The following is an 8277-nucleotide window of genomic DNA, read 5'->3' on the forward strand; positions in this document are numbered from 1 at the left end:
ACGTGCCATCACATCCGGATTTGGGGTGTGACAGTTTGGCAGGGACGAAAATATTTTTTAATTTTTTTTATGTTTGATTGGTCAAATTATTTTGGAAAATATTTTTTCTAGAAAAATTAATTCCTTAAAAATGAAGAAAATAATTTATTTAATGAAAGTATGAAAAATTAATTTGACAAGTGATATTCAAAGTTTATTGTCTTCTCTCCACCTACCCAACATCCTGAATCTCTACCCATTGACCATTCCACCCAAACACCTCACTCCCTACCCCTCAAATTATATTTTGCTAGATTATATATAAATCTTATGAGAATAATATTTTTTTACTTATTTATAAAAAAAACAGTAAAAAGTACTAAGTTTTAAAAAACCTGTTATTTTTAATAAAACATTTTCTAGAAAAAAATATTTTCCTTCCTACTAAACATACAATGGCCCGTTTTACTTTTTTAACCTGGGATAGAAAGTGGAAAGTTAAATATAGAAATTAGAAATAATATTATCTTGAAAACGTGACAATTTCTTTTAAGGTATTCCAAAGGATAAAATACAGGACCAAAAAAATGAAGAGTTTACCAATTCATTTTTTTTCCTTTTTATTTTTGAGGATAATACATGGTGGACTTGTAAATATATGAAGAATGGAAACAAAGAGAGCAAAATTGGCGGGATTGAAAATTCTGCAAAGTTATACATCAATTTAAAATGGATGAAAATCATTTATATTTTAAACTTTGCTTTAAAAATTAAACTTATTTTTCAATTATCTATAAATATTATTCCTCCTTTATCTTATTGTTAGATCCAAATCAACAAATCATGCATCCGCGTACTCTAACACTTAGATATGAGAATCTTACACCCAATTAAAATATGAAATGCTGAAATAAATAACTTTTCAATATATTAACTCATTTATAAGTTATCAAAATCAATTGCCAAACTTGATGAAACACATTGTCTTGAAAAAATTACTTAAATCCCTTCCTAGGAACTAATCTAAACAAGAATAAGAGCTTCTAAAAGAAAACAACATATGAAAGAAACAAGACACAACTCCCACCATAAAGGAAGAGGAGAAGAAGTTGTCGAAGATGTCTTTACTTATGAAGCATCGCTGATTCATGCTACCAGACTATGCCAAGTGGCATAGCAAGAGTAGTTTTAATACAAACAACACGTACTAGATAGGTATCATTGATCGATCCGAATCCACACATAATATAAAGTGGACATTCAAAAGGTAACATGCAATATGAAGGTTACATCACCCCAAGTCTTTATCCGAGTTAATATCTTTAAAGGTCATTGAACTATAAGAAATTATCTAGTGAAGTCATTGAACTTTATTTTGTATCAATAAAATCACTCAACTTAAAAATTTTATCTTCAAAAATCACTCAACTACATTTATCATTAAAATAGGTTTGACATGACAAATATTTTTTATGTCATGTAATTATCAACCCCAAAAATATATAACGTTATAAAATCTATTTATTATTATTATACTAGACCCACCCATAAATTGGCTTCAATTTTTTTTCATACATGTTTGATCTTATCAGTGACATTTTTGAATTCTTGGATGTGGAGATCTTTCAGTGGTTTAGTCCATCCTTAACAGCTTTCAACCTTCTCGACACAAATTTATTTTACGAATTATGTATGGAAATTTTAATTTCACAACTAATAATTTATGTAATTATTTAATGATAATGGCACATTATTTTAAAAAATTTATTTTTGATTTGCTGAAATGGAGGAAGTACTAGGAATAACTTTAAGAGTAATTTCTTTATCAAGGGACACTGTTTAGTGTTTAATATTAAGAAGCTGATTAATTTTACATTTTTATTTGCTACTATATAATTACTTGTTGCAAGTCTCATGACATTACACATCTTCAATTGTATTAATATTAATTTTTCATATTATTGATATGTAAAAGATTGGACATGATTTTAATGAAGTTGGAGAATATTTTTTAAGAAGTTAATTTCTACAATGAAGGGAGTAATTTGACCATAAAAAGATAAAGAAATTGATTTCCCTCTTCTTCTTTTTTATGTGATGATTTAATTTCTCTAATCAGAACTAACAATTGTAACTTGCTAACTACTTCAATTTTTCAGCTATACAATTTGCTAGAGGAAATAATGAAAATAAGAGCATGAATCGGGTATATGCGTTTCAAGGTGGGTTGGTATAATAATAAATAAATTTTATAAATTTTATTTATTTGTGGGATTCATGATTACATGGCATGAAAAATATTTTATTTTGTCATGTTAAATTTATTCTAAAGATAAATATAGTTGGGTGATTTTTGAAGATAACAAACTTTAAGTTGAGTGATTTTATTAATACAAAACAAAATTCAATGACTTTGCTAGATAATTTTTCATACTTCGGTGACCTTTTAAGATATTAACTCTCTTTATCCACATGCTTTTATCATCCCAAATATAATACTCATAAACTAGTACATTTTGATCTCAACTTCCTACCTCGTTTCGCTGTCAACTCTAATATTTAAACATTCGACCTTCTTGCCACTCTAAGGCTTCCCAAGCCCACCTTTTTTGCCACCCTCATATTAGATCAAAACTTAACCCTTCTATCACATAGAGATTTTCCAAATAGAAGACCACTACTAGCTATGTTAACCAACTTAGGGGCCGTTTGGTTACTGGATAAGGGCAAAATTAATACATGAATAATTTAGTTATTCATGTATTAATTTTATACCATGTTTGGTTTGTAAATAGAATCAAAATTATTCATGTATAAATTTTGTACAATGTTTGGTTGGTGTGTCTCCAAATGTTGTATAAAAATTATTCATGTATTGATTTATGTGGTGTTTGGTTGCATTTTTGTAATTCTACATAGCTAATACTCACATAACTTATGAGGAAATCTATGTATAATTTTATGCAAGGTAGAAGGTGGAATAAGTTATGAGGGTATTAGTTATACATGGATTAAAATAATAAAATTACATATTTACCCTTAATTTGTTTACTTAACCCCCACCCCCACCCACACACACACAAACAAACCCAAAACTGTTTGCCCCCGACTTCGACCCGAACTGTTTCATTTTATTATTTGTGCGCATTATATTATAGATTTCTGCAGCGCATCACACTGTAGATTTCTCGCCCCCCCCCCACACACCCACCCACAAGGGTCTGTTGCATTTTATCTTGGATACAAGCTTTATAATTTTCTATTTAAAAAAAAAACGTATATTAATTTACAATAAATTAAACAATCAATAAGTAATAATATATGTATTATAATTTCTACATAACTAAATCCTACATAACTAATATTTGTATAATTAATACCTACATAATCAATACATGCATAACTAATATCTACATAACTAATACCTGCATAACTAATACCTACATAACTAATACCTGCATAATTAATACCTACATTACTAATACCTGCATAACTAATACATACATAACTAATACCTGCATAACTCTAACCAATAACCAAACGGCCCCTTACTACTCTCCCTCAAGTTCTCATACCAACATCCTAGTTCTTGACCCATTTTAGTAAATCATCTGCGAGACTTTTACTAAACCAAATTGACTCAAATTTTCCTTATCAGATATGTTTTAAATACTGAGTAATCATAACTAGTCCTAACATTTAAATTATGCACCAGACCTCTGGTCATTAGTCTGGCCTAGTCACCACAACTTAACAAAATAAATAATATATAATTATAATCACAAGTATAACATAGTTCAAACTCTCAATCCTCACCCTGAGTTGATATGCATAATAAATATGAATAACCTTATTTTTTGGAGGGTTGGAAAAGGGGATCTGTCATTTTGGTTTGATAACTAGTCCAACTTGGGACCGCTTTATCTTCTGTACCCTAACGACAACTCTCATAGTTGTATCAACCTCAACTCTGTCTTAATAGAGGGAATTTGGCATTGGGATACTTTGCAATACCAACTTTCAACAGAAGATAAAAATAGGATCAGCAATATGGGTGTCCACTTGGAAAACAACAAAGAGGACTATCCTATTTGGACTGATACATCTACTGGGGAATTCAACACGAGCTCGGCCTGGAATAATAGTAGGCATAAAAGGGGGATCAACATTATGGCTAAAAACATATGGAACAAGGGCATCCCTTTCAAGACGACGTTTTTGACTTGGAGGGCAATCCACGATAGACTTCCAACTGATGAAAGAGTTACTAAAAAGTTTGGAATTAGTATCGGTCCTGGATGTCATTGTTGCACTTCTAACGATTCTAACACAAATATTGAAAATGTAGATCACCTTTTTTGTTTAGGTCTACAAGCTAAAAGAATCTGGAAGTTTTTACAGGGTCGCTGGGAATTGGTCATATGCATAATACCCTCAAGATGATATTACTCAGTTGATGGAATTTGAATACTAAAAACCCCATTGCTGCTTTCATATCTAAAGCTCTACCCCCAATTATTTGTTGGGAACTCTGGAGAACTAGGTGTAGCAATAAATTTGAGGCTGTAAAGCCTTCTTTTTTCAGAACCAAAACTAACATCACTTACACTCTATTGCAGGTTACACAGAAGTTTTGATCAAGCAAAGATAGGGGAAAGCTGGAATAGCCTCTGTCAAATCTTTGAAGCGGACATCAATCAAAGAACTTCCATCAGAGTCAAATGGCTCAAACCACCTAGAAATTTTATTAAGCTCAACAGTGATGGAAGTTGCGTTCAAGGAAGTTGTGGTGGAGGAGGGCTAATCAGAGACAACGAAGGCAACATGATGTTTGCTTACTCTTTAGGTCTAGGCCAAGGTACTAGCAACATGACTGAAGTCCGAGCACTACTATATGGTCTTAAATGGTGTGTTAGTAGAGGTTATGATAGGGTTTGGGGAGAAACAGATTCTCTACTCTTAGTTAAATGCATAAATGGAGAATGGAGAACGCCTTGGAGATTGGACAAATTGATTCAAGAAGCACAACAAATAGTTGAATCTAATGGATTTATCATCAGTCATTGCTTCAGGGAAGCCAACAAACTTGTTGATATATTAGCATCCAGGAGTTATAGTGTTGATGCAATACATGAGTTCAACTCTTTCTCTGATCTCCCGAGGGAAGTTAGGAGATTAATTAACACAGATAGATAGGAGCTCCCTTTCTTCAGAATGCAACAGGTTAAACCTTCTAATTTTATTTATGAACCCTTTTGAATCCTCTTTGTCAAGGAGTCAAGTTAGTAGAGTAATAGCTAACTTAGACCCCCCCCCCCCCTCTTTTTTGATGTTAACTTGTAGAGTTTATCTAACTCTAGTTCTACCCCAAGATCTTGTATTAAATTTGGTATACCAAACTTCAAAATGTAACTTTTTCATATCAATGATCATTGGAGGCAGTTTATATTAAAAATAAAAAATAAAAAAATGAATAACCTTAGCACAACAAGTCATACCTGGTTCATCACACCTTTCAAGTAATCGGACCATCAAAGATTCCTAAAACATTATTTACAGTGTTTAACATGAAAATCTGATCTACACAAGAACCATCTTAGCATTTAAACACAAATTCAGTTACCCATGGACCAATATGTAACAATCTCATCATAAAAAAGTAAATTCATTTTTCTCATGGAACGCACACACTAACTATTAGTATATTAATGTGATATCCGAGTCAATCAATATTAGTGTACTGGTGTGGTATCCGAACTATATATATGTATATATATATATATATGATTTTCTCATTATTGATTATATTTTTCACTAATTTGTTTTTTCCATGTGGTTTTAATGCATTTGAGTTGATGGTCTTTCGAAAATAACTTCTCTATCTCCTCGAGGTAGTGGCAATGCTTGTGTACACTCTACCCTCCCCAAACTCACATAGTGAAATTACAGTAGATATGTTATTATTGTTATGAAATAATTTATATCTATTTTATATAAAATTAAAAATTAAAAATTAAATTATATATAAATATATTCTATAACAATACTTAGGGGTCATCTGGTTGGGAACAAGTTATCCCGAGATAAGTTATTCTGAAATAAGTTATTTCATCCTGCATATGTGATAACTTATCTCATCACTAAGGTATAAATAGTGAGATAAATAATCTCAAGACTGCCTAATACGTCCAATCAAATACATGAGAAAATGATCCTACATTTTATTTTTGAAATTATTATACCTTATACTCTCTCCGTTCACTTTTAATTGTCATGGTTTCCTTTTTTAGAGTCAAACGATAAGAAGTTTGACTAACATTTTATAATATATTTTTTAATCACATTGATACGTAAAAACATTGCCACTTATAGTATTTTTCGTATAGTTTTTGAATATCTAATTTTTTTAAAAAAATATTGAATTAATATAATCTAATTTAACTTTAAAAATTAATTAAATTAACTTTCGAAAAACAGAATTGGCAATTAAAAATGAATAACGATACCTTATACCTCGATTCAATAATTAATTCCTACGTCATAAATAGCAATGAAAGGACCCGTTGATAAGGACAAGTGGTAGGAGTAGTTTAATGCGGGAGGAAGGAAGGCGCAGACGTAGGACTCGGCGTATGGAATATGCTATCCCTCCACCAATCAGAATCATTATTCATTATTCATTATTCATAACTTACCCTCGCCTACTCCTATATGAATTTTTTTGGATATTCAATAAAATAATTTATTTTTATTTATAGTCTATATAGATGGTTAAGAGTATTAAACTACAAATTTAAGAATAGTTTTTAGTTTCTTTTTAATACTATTGTCTATTAGATTAATTAATAGGGAAACTTACATAGATATACAACATTAAAAAAATATTTACCATTTATAGCAATAACATTTTTTTCTCATTTGATCACTTTAACACATTAATAATATAATTTTAATACATATTACAAAGAACAATTTATTATTCACATATACTACAAGTTTTATTGATTACTATTACATTTATCACATAATTTAATACACTTATAATACAATGTGTCAATTTATTACCAAACAAACATAATATATTTTAAAAATAATTATAATACATATATATTGCATACATAATTCACGTTTCATACATATTGCAGATTTAACATAATATTACTAAAAATAATAATAAAATTAATAATTATTTATTAAAAGATATCATCCAACTAATTTTTTCCTAATAATATGTCATAAATTGAAACGAAATAAAACAGAGTTTTCTCTTATTTTTTAAGTATGTCACAATCAATATGAATAGGGAGAGAGTGAGTCATTTTAATGATAAACCAAACACACTACTCTTTTGTCTTGCTCTACCGCTTACTTTCTTGATTGGAGAAAGAGACTTGAAAATTCTAAAATCTCAAGCTTAAGCAGAAGCAATTGAATTGTAAGTTTTTCTCAATATTTTTTATTTTTTTTCTCTTTTTACAAATCAGATTCTTGTTTTTCTTCTCTGGATTAGTATATAAATTGATATAAGTGGGTACTAATCAAGAAATGGAAAATTTGTTATAGTTTTCAGCTGTGGCTGTCGGTTTTCTTGTGTTGAATTTTCTAGTAGTAATTGTTTTGGATCTTTATTTCTTTCTTCCTTTCTCCGATCGGAATTTCTCTTATGTTGGGCTAATTCTTCTGTTTCTTCTGGTGGACGGTAGGTAGTTGATGTTTGTTAAGTTTTTAGCTTTGTTTAATCTGTTTTATTAAAATATATCTATGAAAGATTAAGTAAAAAAATTTAGCCATTAATCCTCATCTGCTAAATTCAACTTCTTTGTCCATTTTGAGTAAACAAAGCTTTTATTGGACTGTTTAAATAATTTTTGTTTTACTTAAAACTGATATGAAATTGTTGGCTAAACATACTTGAAATAGTTTATAGATGTGTTCAAGCTTTAGAAAGTAGTGAGATAAACCACCAGTCAAGGCATGTGAATTCTTCATTTTTTGGTTCAGAAATTACTTTTTCATCTTTATGTTATGACTAGATTTTGTTGCCCGTGCTATGCACGGGCCCAATAACATAAATGGTATGTTTTGGGGCTAATAACGAAGTTTTTGAAGCGATTGTTTGCGTGGATAAAGGAATAAGTTTTTTTATCACAAACCTGTACTTTCTTTGACGCTATTCAAGGCACAATAAGACTACCCACATATAACATTTTTGAACAATTTTATGTTGTCAATTATCACGATTTAATTTTAAGAATCAGTCAATTTTTTTTTCTGTTTTTTTAATAAATATTTTAAGTT

The 8277-nt window shown here is 29.8% G+C and overlaps 1 protein-coding gene across 3 annotated transcripts in view; it reads left to right on the forward strand.

Moving 5' to 3' along the window:
* Window positions 1-7298: 7298 nt before the first annotated feature.
* Window positions 7299-8277, forward strand: part of LOC102593747 (uncharacterized) — an 8754-nt gene continuing 7775 nt past the window's right edge. For 2 of the 3 annotated variants that reach the window (XM_006342277.2, XM_006342276.2), the window contains exon 1: window positions 7299-7414. The gene's annotated coding sequence lies outside the window, so the exon portion shown is untranslated. Of the gene's footprint in view, window positions 7415-7478; window positions 7679-8277 lie in introns of those variants that run through there. The other variant, XM_006342278.2, reaches the window with a different exon arrangement.

This window comes from Solanum tuberosum, unplaced genomic scaffold (genome assembly GCF_000226075.1).
Source record: "Solanum tuberosum cultivar DM 1-3 516 R44 unplaced genomic scaffold, SolTub_3.0 scf00037, whole genome shotgun sequence".
NCBI classification, from domain to species: Eukaryota; Viridiplantae; Streptophyta; class Magnoliopsida; order Solanales; family Solanaceae; genus Solanum; species Solanum tuberosum.